We start from the raw sequence: 12,928 nt of genomic DNA, 5'->3' as shown, positions 1-12,928 counted from the left end.
GCCTGAAGTGGCCTATGAAACAGAGGAAGAGAGGCTTTTCATATGGGCAGACAGTGTCAGGACAAGGGGAATGGTTCTAAACTGAAGGAGGACAAACTTAGATTGGATAATGGCAAAGAAATCTTTTACTCTGGGTGGGCAGGCCCTGGCACAGGGTGCCCAGAGCAGCTGGGGCTGCCCCTGGATCCCTGGAAGTGTCCAAGGCCAGTCTGGACAGGGCTTGGAGCAGCTGGGACAGTGGAAGGTGTCCCTGCCATGGCAGGGGTGGGACTGGGTGACCTTTAAGGTCCCTCCCAACCCAAACCAGTCTGAGATTCCAAGAGCAGTTTCTTAATTGTGAGCACATCTGCCTTTATTGAGCTTTTGCTGGGAATTAAGTGTGAAGCTTGGCTCTGTGTCCTAAATCATCCTAGGCTTCTCTAATCCCTCCCACCTTTCTCCCCCCAAATTTAGGTCTTCAGGGTCTGTTACAAAGAGCCCCCAGCTGTCTGCCCTGCCTGAGCTTTTCTGTTCATTCTCCTGCCCTCAGCTGGGAGGAGACAGCACCTTGCAAATGCCAGATGCCCAGGATTGTGCCCTTGTGCTTTCCCACAAGCACTAAAATCTCATAAGCAACCTGCTCAGACAGGATTGCCAGCCCTGCCTCACTCACCAGAGGGGAATGGAGATTTGCATCTATTTCAGAGAGGCAGCCATGATTTTGATTCTTTTTGTGAGATTAATTGAACCATGACGAGTTTTCTGCTTCACCAGCTCCAGAGCTGTGGCTGCAGGAATTCTTCCTCCTCACCTTCTTGGAAGCAGATGGTGATTTATTCCATAGTCATGTTGGGATAATGTGTGTTTCTTTGTGTTTGGATGGTCAATAGGGAGCACTCCATCTCCACGGGATTTTAAATATCTTGGAGGACCCAAAAGCACAGAGCTGCACGTGGGGACTTTGTGTAGATTTGTGATCCTTTTTAGAGGAGCTGAGGCCATATACTAGTGACTGAAATTCAGGGGGCCATAAATAGCATATTTCCATCTGTGGCAGCTCTGACTTGGCTTGACTGTTGTTCCTGTTACTTAGAGGGAATATGGACACTTTGGGTTATTTAAACAGTCTGGAAGCTCCAAGATGGGATGGAGGAAGGAGTTCTGATAATGGAATAAACTGCCCAGAGCTTGGAAAGCAGCTGAATGTCCTCTGGAAGAAAAATAAACAGTTATTTTTAGGCTTTTCTAGTGGTTTATTTATGGAGGGAGCTCCTGCACTCTGGAGTGGGGCTTGGTTGGTGGGAAGAGCATCTCTGCCTTCATGGGAAAGTCATGTGCCATGTTTTAATGATTTTTGGTGGCGGCTGTGGGTGAAAGTCAGGTTTTCCATAGTTCAGAGCTGGAAATCTGTTTTGTGTAGTCCCAGAGGTGGGAAAGAGATGGAAATCGTGGGGTGGGTCTAAGATAAGCCCAGCTTTAGCACTTCCTGCTCCTCAGCAAGGTCAGCTCTCTAGTTTGGGTTTTCCAGGAGTCAAATCATACATATGAATTACTTCTTGTACAAAGTTTTCGATTGTCAACAGAGTGATTTGTGAATAAATGTTTTCATTACTTGGCTGGCTCCATGGATGGATGAATAATATCCGTCAAATAAATTATTCATCCCTTTCTCTCCTTGCCATCATCAGATAAATTCCTTGTGATTTATATTTGTTCCTTATTCATCTGGCTACGAGGAGCAGACATATTAGAGATGGGTTAGGAGCTCAATCTGCTTTATGGAACCCAAGAAGGGAGCTCTGGTTGCTGTTGTTGGGGTCTGTATCCACACAAACCTCATCCCATGGAGTGCCAGTGCCCTCTGCATGCTTGGGGTGGCTCCATGGGGAGTCCCCAAGTGCTGAGCTGAGGGCAGAGCCCTCATTCCTGACAGAAATCTGTGTTTAACAGAGGGGAGGGGGGTTTTGGCCAGTCTTCAGGGCAGTTTTTGCAGCATTTTACACAGCACAGAGGCTGCAGACCTTCCATCCTTTCCCAGGCTCCCACTTTGCACCTTCCTCAGACTGCTTTTACCCCTGACAAAGCCACACCAGCCTCCTGCAGAGCACTCCAGCAGGGATGGGAGAAGATTTTCCACCGGTGCCAGAAGGGGAGTGGAGGGGAAAGGAATTAGTTTGGCTCCTCTACAGAAAGAAGCAAAGAAAAGCATCACACAGAAGCTGACTGAAGGGACAGAGATCAGCTGCTCCTGCTCAGAAGTGACCTGATTTATTAATCTGATTTTCAAGTGTTTCACTTGAAACTGTTGATTGTGCTTTTTTTGTTTTTTTTTTCTTAAACTGGTGTTATTCCAGTTCTGAAAAATGCATCTATGCTTATTTTCCTTTCAAATCACTGGGGAAAGCATCTTTCAATTCCAAAAAAAACCCCAAAAAAGACACAATATTCTTCAAAGCATTTTCCTTCTCAAACAGTTCAGGCAGACACAAACCACAGAAGGTTTCACCTTTAAATAGTAAAAGTTGGAAATGGAAAAGGAAAAGTTACCTGGATGTGAAAAGCAGAGGTAAGAACAGATCTTATTTGGAGCTTTAACTCGAGGATGCTGTGTCAGACCTGGCTGATCCCTGTGAGGATCCCTTTCCTGGAACACCAGGAAAGCTTTGATTTTTCATTCCCAGTATCAAATCCAAACACAAGCACTGGGATGCAGCTGAAGAGAAGGAATGACAATGGAGGGAAAAGCCCTGTGGCTCAGAGGATGAGGAAGGAGCATCCTCTGCAGGGAGGGAGGAGGAAGGAAAGTGGCTCAGGGGTTTCTCCCAGTGCTCCCCAGCCCTTGCTGGTTTTCTCAGTGTGTTGTGCTGCAGAAATGAGCCCAGAGATGCTCTGGAACGATCCCATCCCTCCCAGAACACCTCACAGCGATGCCCCACACACATTTTGTGTCTGTTATGTGCAGGATCCACTTAAATGATCCACTCAGCTGCTGCAATCCGTGTGTTCCCTAAAGAAAGCAAATCCCAAAGAAAGAGAATACAGCACCAAGCAGGGACCTTCCTGCCTGAAGGACGTATTGGAGTATAATTTGTGGAGTGATTGATGTATTTTATTTTTAATAATATTTTCCCCCTCTTGTCAGCTTTCTCGTTCAGGGGACACATCAATCTTGGAGCCCTTTCCAATTGAGAGCTGTATTTCAGCAGGAATGGTTTGCCTTGCCCACCTGGCTGGGAGGGGGAAGGGGAAGGAGCAGGGTTTGCTCTGCTTGTTTTGTTTGGCTTTGGCCTTGGAATTCAGGGTGCCAGGGAATGCAGGAGTTCTCACTCAGCCTGTGAAGAGATCTTCCCTTTGCCCCCAAAGTAAATCCAAGCTAGCTCTGTCGAATGGAGGGGTCAGGGAGGCTCTTCAAGACCAAGAAAATACCAAAAAGGTGCTGCTTCTCCCTCCGGGGGATCGCAGGATGTTTATTCTGGCTAGCTTCCAGAAGAGAGAAGAGGCTGGGTGCCTCTTTCCCAGACTCTTTCAAACCTCGGGAGAGGGGCGGGGGGACACACAACACCAAGCCATGGGATAACGTTTCAGGGACAGGGAGGGGAAAGACATGTCACAGAGAAACAAAGTAACTCCCAGAAATATGCACCACCACATCTGCCCCTACTTTGATATATGTAATTGAATGAAAGGTAATGAGCTTATACTACTTACTGACCTGAAGTGGCCCACCAATCCCCATTTGCAGGCTGGTGAGGGTTACTCTGGTCTGCCAACTCTATATGGTTGACATCTGAGGTAGCTGAGATTAGCTTAACTATGCTTCTGTACAGTATTTTGCTTAGCACTCCAAACACTAACACCGTCAGCAGAACAATGACTAGCAGTGACAGAATAGTTTTCACTACTGAAGCCCACCACCCCGAGAGTCCCCAGTTTTTAAACAGTCCATTGAACCAGTCATCTGCTTCTTGCTTGACTTGTCTGATCATGCTTTTCATCTCTCGGAGCGTGGCATGGATGTTAGGAGCTTTCGATGTTAGATCCATACAGCAAAGACCCTCGAACTCCTGGCACTCGTGCCCGTGGAGCAACAGGAGAAAGTCTATTGCAGCACGGTTTTGAAGTGTCGTCTGCCTGGTAATTTCCTCATCTTCTAGGAGGGCACTTATGGCATTAGATGTTAAATTCGCTTGTTTTACCACCCAGCATTCTAGGTGTCCCAATTCACCTAGAGCCTTAGCTGCAGCTACCCAGGGAAGGAAAATGGATGCAGCAATCCTTTTTTGATTTTGACCAATGGAAAATCTCTGAGTCACAATTTTCATCATCTGATTTTGTAGCACTTCTCTTTTGAATTCTTTTTGTCAAATTGTTTTTATGGGTCCACTCGCCAATTAATGTTTGATTGGGCGCTAACAGTGATAGACGCCCTATGGTACACGGCCCTCCGAGGAGACGGGATGGAATTCCTGCCCATGCACGGTCCCAACAAATGAGGAACAGTCCTTTGGGGAGGCTTTTGGGATGTGTATGAGATGAAGAGTGCACTTTGATGTAGCTTAGTACACGGCACCACCTTTTTGCTGTGAACTCTTCTCGATGTTGTATTATATGGTGGAATGTTTCTTTATGAGTTGGAGGACTGACCCTAAAGTGTACACAGTATGATGCTGGGGAGGAACCCTGTAGCTCTAACTCCTGGGGTTCCTGGGTTGCCTTAGGAAAATGGGGTAGCCACTCTTCTACTGGGCTTCTTAACTCTGCTTCTATATGAGTGCTGTGTAGTTTACTATCTGCCTCAGGAGTCAGTGTACTAAAGCTGTGTGTGAATTCATTATGCTGCAAGGGAATTCCTACCAGGCAGGTAGACATAGGGTTTTTTGCTGCTGCAGTCGATAGACATATGTTTTCCTGTTGGAGTGTTTGTGCCAGGGTAACCCAGACGTTCTGGTGTGGCTGTGGGACGATCCAGGCTGCTGTCAGGCTGCTCAGTGCGAGCAGGATGACAGCAGGGTTAAGGCTCATCATGGATTTGAGTAAGAGGTAGGTTATTTCTAAAAAAAAGGAAACAGACATTCTTTAAAACATATTCACAGTTATAGTATGCAGGTCAGAGGCTAGAGAGGTTTCTTCTTGCTCTCTTCAGCGGCGTCTTCTCTTGGAAGTGACAGCCACTTGCTTCTCTTCTCTTCTTGCTGGTGCTGGATTCTTTGGAACAAAAGGTTTTACCCATTTCTGAGGGATCCATCGGGGGCCTGAAGGGGTGGATACACACGCATAACCTCGCCCCCAGGTGACAAGTTCATAGGGACCCTTGGTTTGCCAAGTTTCAGGGTCCCTGATTAACACCGGTGGATGCTGTGACAATTTAAACTGATCACCACTGTTAAAATGCCGAGTTACAGGAGGATTCATATTTTCAAATGAGCAGTTTAGGAAATTATTAGTAAACAGAGCTTTACAGAGTTTCTGCTGGGGAGACATCCACACTGCTTTGCTACCTTGCCTGGCTAGGACTTGTTTGAGCGTCTGATGTGTACGCTCGATTACAGCTTGACCTGTGGGGGAGTGGGGGATGCCAGTTTTATGTTCCACTCCCCACTGCTGGACAAATTCCAGGAACTCCTTGGATTTATATGCTGGGCCATTATCTATTTTAATTTCTTTAGGGATTCCCAATACAGAAAAGGCCTGTACTAAGTGTTGTTTAGCATGCACAGACTTTTCTCCTGCATGAGCAGAGGCATACACCGCTCCTGAGTATGTATCAATACTCACATGTACATACTTAAGGCAACCAAAACTGGGAATGTGAGTGATATCTGTTTGCCACACCTCACAGCTCTTAAAGCCTCTGGGATTAACCCCGATGCCTAATGATGGCACTGCCTGAAGCTGACAATTGGGACAGGTAGCCACGATGGCTTTGGCCTGATTCCGTGTCAGCTGGAACTGACGAATCAGTCCTGGCACATTTTGATGATATTGCTGGTGACTTATTTTTGCCTGCTGAAACACATCAGGGAGACATACCTTTTCGGCTGGGGCAGCAAGGGAGTCAGCCTTCCGGTTCCCCTCAGCGATTTCACCTTGCAATGGGGTGTGCGATCTTATATGCATCACATAGAAAGGTTGTTCTCTATTCGAGACCAAGTAAATCAGTTTTGAAAGCAATCTAAAGAGATGCTCGTTCTCAATGTCCTTGAGAACTGCCTGTTCCGCTCTGGACACCACTCCTGCTACGCAGGCTGAGTCAGTAACTAAATTAATTGGTTCTGAAAATTTTTCAAAGGCTCTCACGACCGCAGCTAGTTCAGCTATCTGGGGTGACCCCTCTACAAACTCAACATCAGCTTCCCAAAGCTGAGTCTGTGGATTTCTCCAAGTCATCACCGACTTGTGGGATGTCCCAGATGCATCAGTGAACACTGTGAGAGCCTTGAGTGGCCTCCGGCTCCTTTTCTCACGAGGAATGAGATGGAATTCCTCACAAAACAATTTGTGTGATGGTGCATGAACTGAAATTTGCCCACTATAGCTGTCCAGAGCTAACTGGAGGTTAGCATTGCTCTGCAGCAGATGCTCAAACATCTCTTTGGTCAGTCTCTCAGGGGAGTTTTTGCCTTCTCCAGAGAGCCTGACTGGGAGGTGAATACACATAAAGTCACAACCTGCCAGTTCTTGCAGCCTTACTTTGGCCTTTTGAATCAGCTCTTGTGGCTTGGTGATAGTCCTGGGTCTTTGATAAGAGAAGAAAACCCATTCTATTATTAAGAGTGGGTCCCTCTGCCCCTCGGCCCACTGGAATATTAACCCATGTAGGTGTGGCAATTTCCCCAGGACAATAAATTTGAAAGGCAGCTCAGGTTTGAAGCGGTGTGCCTGTCTTTCTGTCAAGGTCCTTTGTGCCTTTTCAATTACAGTTTTTGCTTCTGGAGTCAGCTTCCTAGGAGACAGTAACTCTCTCTCCCCTTTTAATCAATTGAGTAGAGGGCCCAGGTCCTCATTGGTGAGACCTAGCCAGGGTCTGACCCAGTTTAGTGACCTGCATAAGGAATGGAGATCTGCTAGAGTTTTAGGATTACCAATAATTTCCAATTTTTGTGGAACAACAGTCCATGCTGTAATTTCCAGGCCCAGGTATTTCCAAGGTGGCATCCTTTGAACTTTGTCTTCCTGCAATTGGAATCCAGCAGAGGTTAAAACTTTAACCACTAGGTCAAGGGTATCTTTCAGTATGTTGTTATTGGGACAGCATATTAAAATATCGTCCATATAATGCAAAATGATAGCCTCTCTCTTTTCAGCACGCACTGAGGACAGCAATGACCCCACATACCACTGGCAGATGAAGGGGCTTGCTTTCATCCCCTGAGGTAGAACTGTCCAGTGGTACCGTTTCATTGGAGCTTCCCTGTTAATGGTAGGAATGGAAAAGGCAAACCTTGGTGCATCCTCTGGATGCAGGGGAATTTGAAAAAAGCAATCTTTAATATCCAGTACTGCTAGTAGCCAATCTTGTGGTAGCATGGTTGGGGAGGGCATTCCTGGTTGGAGAGATCCCATGTCTTGCATTTTTTTGTTTATTTCTCTTAAATCTTGAAGGAGACGCCATTTATCTTTCCCTGGCTTTTTTATTACAAACACCGGGGAATTCCGAGGGCTGGTTGTTTCTACTATGTGTCCCTTAGCCAATTCTTCTTCCACTAATTTTTCTAGCGCCCCAAGTTTTTGTTTGCTGAGAGGCCACTGGTTCACCCAAATTGGATCATTATCTAGCCAAGATAATTTTTGGACAGGACGCTCTACAGTGGCCTCTATCAAAGATCCTGAGGTGTCTCAGGAATAGTGAGTTTCACCCCCCCACTGAGACATGGTATCTCTCCTCCACAAGGGGCACTTGTAGTCAATTACAAAAGGTCGGACACTAGCTATCCTACCATCCGGACCTTTGATCTGGACGATATCTCTAGCAATTTTTGCCAGTTTCATCCCTCCAACACCCTGTATTTTTCCTGCCACTGGTTGTAGTTCCCAGTGTGAGGGCCACTCCTTTTCCAGTATGATGGTCACATCTGCCCCAGTGTCAATTAACCCTTCTACATGGAGATGTTCTGATTTATGTGTTAAGTTACATCCCATAATGGGCTTGTTTTCACCCACTACTTCTGCCCAGTAGACTCCTGGTGCTTTGTCATCTACTGGGACTTCTGTTGGAACAGGGATTACCTGGGCTATTACCTGCCCTTTATCTATATAGTAAGGTGGTTGGGGGCACCTAGCTAAGAGAATGAGGTGTGTTAGGTCTCCCTTAATTGTCATGGGAGCCACCCATGGGAGCCACCTCAATCTCTATTGGTGTGTGTGCTGTGTCTCCAATAACAAAATACCTGCTATCCAGTCCAGCCAGGTCTTGTGAATTATCCTGCAAATCTACTCCCACGACAGTCCAGCAGTCAGATCTGAAACAAAAAGCTTTAGAAGTTATAAGTCTGAATCGCTTTTGCGGTTGCCAGACCTTATTAGGCAAACGTTTTTCACAATTATATTTTTGCAGTTTTTCACCCCCCTTCCCCCTTTTTATTAAAAGACAGAGATTCGTTTCCACTTCATTTATGTCTGCATGCTGAGTGGATAAGCGCTGTGATGTAAGTTTTTTGGCAAGCTGGTATCCGTGTGTTTCTGTTGTTTTAAAGGACAGTTTTTAGCAAAATGTCCCGGTTTTCTGCAGTAAAAACAAATTCGCTGTTGCTGGTCAGATGTCATCTGTTCATTCCTTGTCTCAGATGAAACTGCAGCAACAGATCTTGGGGTGGTCCAGGGAGGTCTCTTTTCCTGCAAAAACATCTCTGCTTTCCTTGCACAGGCTGCTGACATCTGTGCAAGGGTCGGAGGGGGATCCACAGGCAAACCTAAAATAATTCTACGGCAAGATTGATTAGCATTTCTCTGAGCAAGTTCCTTGACTAACTCTGTCTGTACTACAGGGCCTTCTACCTGACGGGAGACTTGTTCTCTTAATCGGTCTAAGAATTGCAGGAATCCTTCTGAGGGCATTTGTTTTACATTAATATAACTGGCCTTAGTGTCAGCTGCAGGTAGCTGTGTGAAAGCCTTTTCTGCAGCTGTAGTGATTTTATCTATCACAGCTTTTAGCAATGCCCTAGTTTGGTCCTCAGGTTTTTCCCATACTCCTTCACCACATAAATGCTCTAAAGTAATAGGATTATTTAATAAATCTACATATTGGTGATTAGTTTTTAATAATTCCACCAGTATGTTTTTTAGAAATCGCTTCCATGTGTTTTCCCATAATTCAAATTCAGATGGTGTAAGCAAACACCTAAAAAGATCTTTAATATCTGTAGGAACTAAATCATTTGAGGTTAATGTTGTTTTAACAATGCTTTTAAATATTTCACTATTACGGCCAAATTCTCTTTGTACTTTGCAAATTTCCTTTTTGTCTTGGTATGAAAACGGCTTGTAATGCCGATTCTGTGGTCTTGTTCCAGTAAAAGTCACCGGAGCAGCAGTAGGGAAAAAGGCTGAGTCACAACCATTTTGTTCTCCATTCCCAGGAGTTGCATTGAACCGGCAGGGGGGAGAGGCTTGTCCTGCCCGGATATCGAGAAGGCTCGCATTCCCCCATCCCCCAGGGGCACCACGTGGCTCCACACTGGGAGCAGGCTGAGAGGATTCACCCTTCCATTCCCCGGGGAGTCCCCCGGGGCCATCAGGGCAATTTGCAGCAGCGCAACCACACCCGCCTTTGGAATGTGGTGAGGCAACCTCACCTCCCTGCTCGGTCTCGGGCCCGCCCCCCGGACCGTGGGAACTGGGAAGGGCTCCGCCCCTCGCCCCCCACTCGGCCCAGCCCCCAGCCCCGCCCCCAGCTCCCACCCCATCCCCGCCCCCAGCCCCGCCCCCACAGGAGCTGGGCGGGGGGGCCCTCACCCCCATGCCGGGCCCTGGGGTCCCGCACACCCCCATGCCGGGTCCCGGGGGTTTCATTCCCTCATCGGGTCTGTGGAGAGACTCAGCCCCACCCCTGCAGGAGCCAGGAGAGAGCCCGCAACCCCCCATGCCGGGCCCGGGAGGCTCGCAGCCTCCCATCGGGGGGCAGGGCCGGGACACCCCTCCCCCTGCCCCTCTGCAGGAGCAAGGGGTGTAACTCCCTCCCTCCCCGTTCCTCCTCCCCACGGGACAGGGGCCGGAGGGACAGGGGATAGGGTTACAGCCTCGGGGGACAGGGTCATAGGGTGGGGCCAGGCAGGGCTGGCGGGTGGTGCAGGGTGGAATGTCAGGGGGAACAAAGGGGTTGTGATAAGGGTTGGGGGCAGGAACCGGTGGGTGGGAGGGATTATGGGTAGGAGAAAGGGGATACACAGGGGGATTCACCATGTGGCCAGGTAACACGCGGCCGGCGCCATTTTGGCTCTGCACATGTTCTTGAGTAAGTTCAGCAGAGCTCTCTCCTCCTTGCAGGGAGGATTTAAAGCTATGTTTTTCGGGATTTTCTGCGGGGAGGGAAGGGTACAGGCAGTTTTTTCTGCCTGTAATGCCTGGGACAAGCCCTCTGACGGAGGTGCTGAGGGAAGATGAGGGGAAGAGCAAGCCAGAGGCTTTTGCCTCTGTAGGCTGGTTTTCCGAATTAAAAGGAAAAGGGGGAGGTATTTGCCAGCTGTGCTGTCCCCCAATTCAACTTGCATAGTAAGGGCTTGTCCAGCCTTGTCCCAGTCAGGCAGGGAATCAACATTTAAATCCGGAAAATGCAAAAAAAAACCCTTTTACTAATTTCCTCAGCTTTTTTTTTGAGAAATTGATATTTCCAGCCTTTAAAATATTCTTAATAAGGGAATATTTATTCCTTTCCTGTGTAGACAAAAGAGTACCCATGGCCAATCTTAAGGCTTTACTACACAGGCTGGTCTAACCTTTTTTTTACCTCCGAAAAAAACAGAAAAGATCCAAACTGCGGTCAGGGTTTAGAAACCACCGCGGAGCCCAGGACCTGCTGCCGGTGCACCTCCCCCACTCCACGTGGATTCCGCTGGTCCCGATACCAGGGAGAGGCTCTGGCACCGGCACTACCACCACCGTGCCCCGCTAAAACCCCACAACAACCGCCGGATTTCCCACACCCCCTGCGACCCCCCCAGTACCTGTTTCCTGAAGGATGCGCGGTGTTCAAAGAAAAGAAAAGAAAAAAAAAAAGGTTCTCGGTCTGAGTTGACTCGTTGTCGTGGTTTTAAACCAGTAATTAAAAAAATTATTTATTTCTTGTTGTGAGATATGGATTAGAACAAGAGCAAAACAGGCTTAAAACTTAAAAGGAATAAAGACAGTTTATTAACAAACTACAAGAATAAGAACACCAGAATAAACTTTCAGAAAACCCCCTTATCTTTCACATCTTAACTATTTCTCTGTACACATGACAACGTAGAGACAAATAATTTTAGGACTTTGGTGGTTAAAAACAGTCTTAATTCTTGCTACAGTCTTTTCATCAGTCTTTGTAGAGAAACAGAAGCCTCTTTCTGTTAGCTTACGGAGTTTCTCACGAGAAAACTATTTTTGTCATAGTTTTTTATTTCTCTAATGCCAGCTGCCCGGAAATCTGTCATTAGATCTTCTCCTCCCATCTCACATCTCTCCGAGGTGTGTATGGGTCACTGAGCTTAGGGATTTTATTTTTAAGGATAAGTCATTCAAAGGCAGAAGTCTTCTTCATTTGTTTCTGAGAGCCTTCCTGGAACACAGTTTTCTCTTTGCCCCCCAAAGCTTCAAAATCTTCACTCAACTCAATTCCAGCAACTCACAGTATCACAAGTACTCTCTCTCTTTTGCTCAAAACTTACACTTTGAATACTCTATTCCTCCCAACACTCATCATGAATTAAAGGAGTCTTTTTATACTATTATTGTCTATCTCCATAGCTTTAACAGAAAGATATTTCAGCTGTAAAGCATCTCCTTATTCTCTCTTTCTTATTTAAACTTAACTCTTTTCTTCACTGTTTTTGGTGGTTCTATGATGTCTTCTCTATGTTGATTGTCTCTCTCTTTCTCTGTCTTTCTGAGAAAAGGAGTAATCTGTATGTTTATCCAGGTAGTAAAAGAATTAAAAGCTTTAGGAAAACTGCAAGAGTTCATGGTGTTAAGTTTCAGTCTAGCAGCAAAAACTGAAAACCAAGCTCGGCTGCTTCTGTTCCCGCCTCCCCCCCCCTCCACCCCGCGGCCTTGTCGGCCTGAGAGGGGGCGAGGAGGCCAAGACAGAGCCTTGTTACCTCTTCAGAAGCCGGAAACCAAAGAGCATAAGAGAATTCTGTCTGTACTTCTTAAGGGGGTGTTTACAAGTTGAATTCACTTTTTAATGGTCAGATCTGCTGTCAATTCTTGGAAATGACTGATAATTAGTCAGGAGGAAAAACTCCCATCAGCCACCAGCAGCTTCAACTTCCCCTCTTTCTAAGCTGTCTTAAAAGTAAAGCCACCCCATGACACTCGTGTACTCACCGAGCTACCAACTCGACCCCCGTCAGAAAAACTGCAAGGTAGGTGACAGTACCTAGGCTTGTTAAAACACCCATGGGGTGTTTTCCAGCCGTCCGGAGGGGTTCTAAAGCCCCCGCGATGGGCGCCACCTGAAGAGACCTTCCCTTTGCCCCCCGGAAGTAAATCCAAGCTAGCTCTGTCGAATGGAGGGGTCAGGGAGATCCTTCGAGACCAAGAAAAGACCAAAAAGGTGCTGCTTCTCCCTCCGGGGGATCGCAGGATGTTTATTCTGGCTAGCTTCCAGAAGAGAGAAGAGGCTGGGTGCCTCTTTCCCGGACTCTTTCAAACCTCGGGAGAGGGGCGGGGGGACACACAACACCAAGCCATGGGATAACGTTTCAGGGACAGGGAGGGGAGGGGAAAGACATGTCACAGAGAAACAAAGTAACTC

This window comes from Cyanistes caeruleus, chromosome 16 (genome assembly GCF_971803275.1).
Source record: "Cyanistes caeruleus chromosome 16, bCyaCae1.hap1.1, whole genome shotgun sequence".
Lineage (NCBI taxonomy): Eukaryota > Metazoa > Chordata > Aves > Passeriformes > Paridae > Cyanistes > Cyanistes caeruleus.
The sequence above is the reverse complement of the archived record's forward strand: the minus strand, read 5'-3'. Positions refer to the sequence as shown.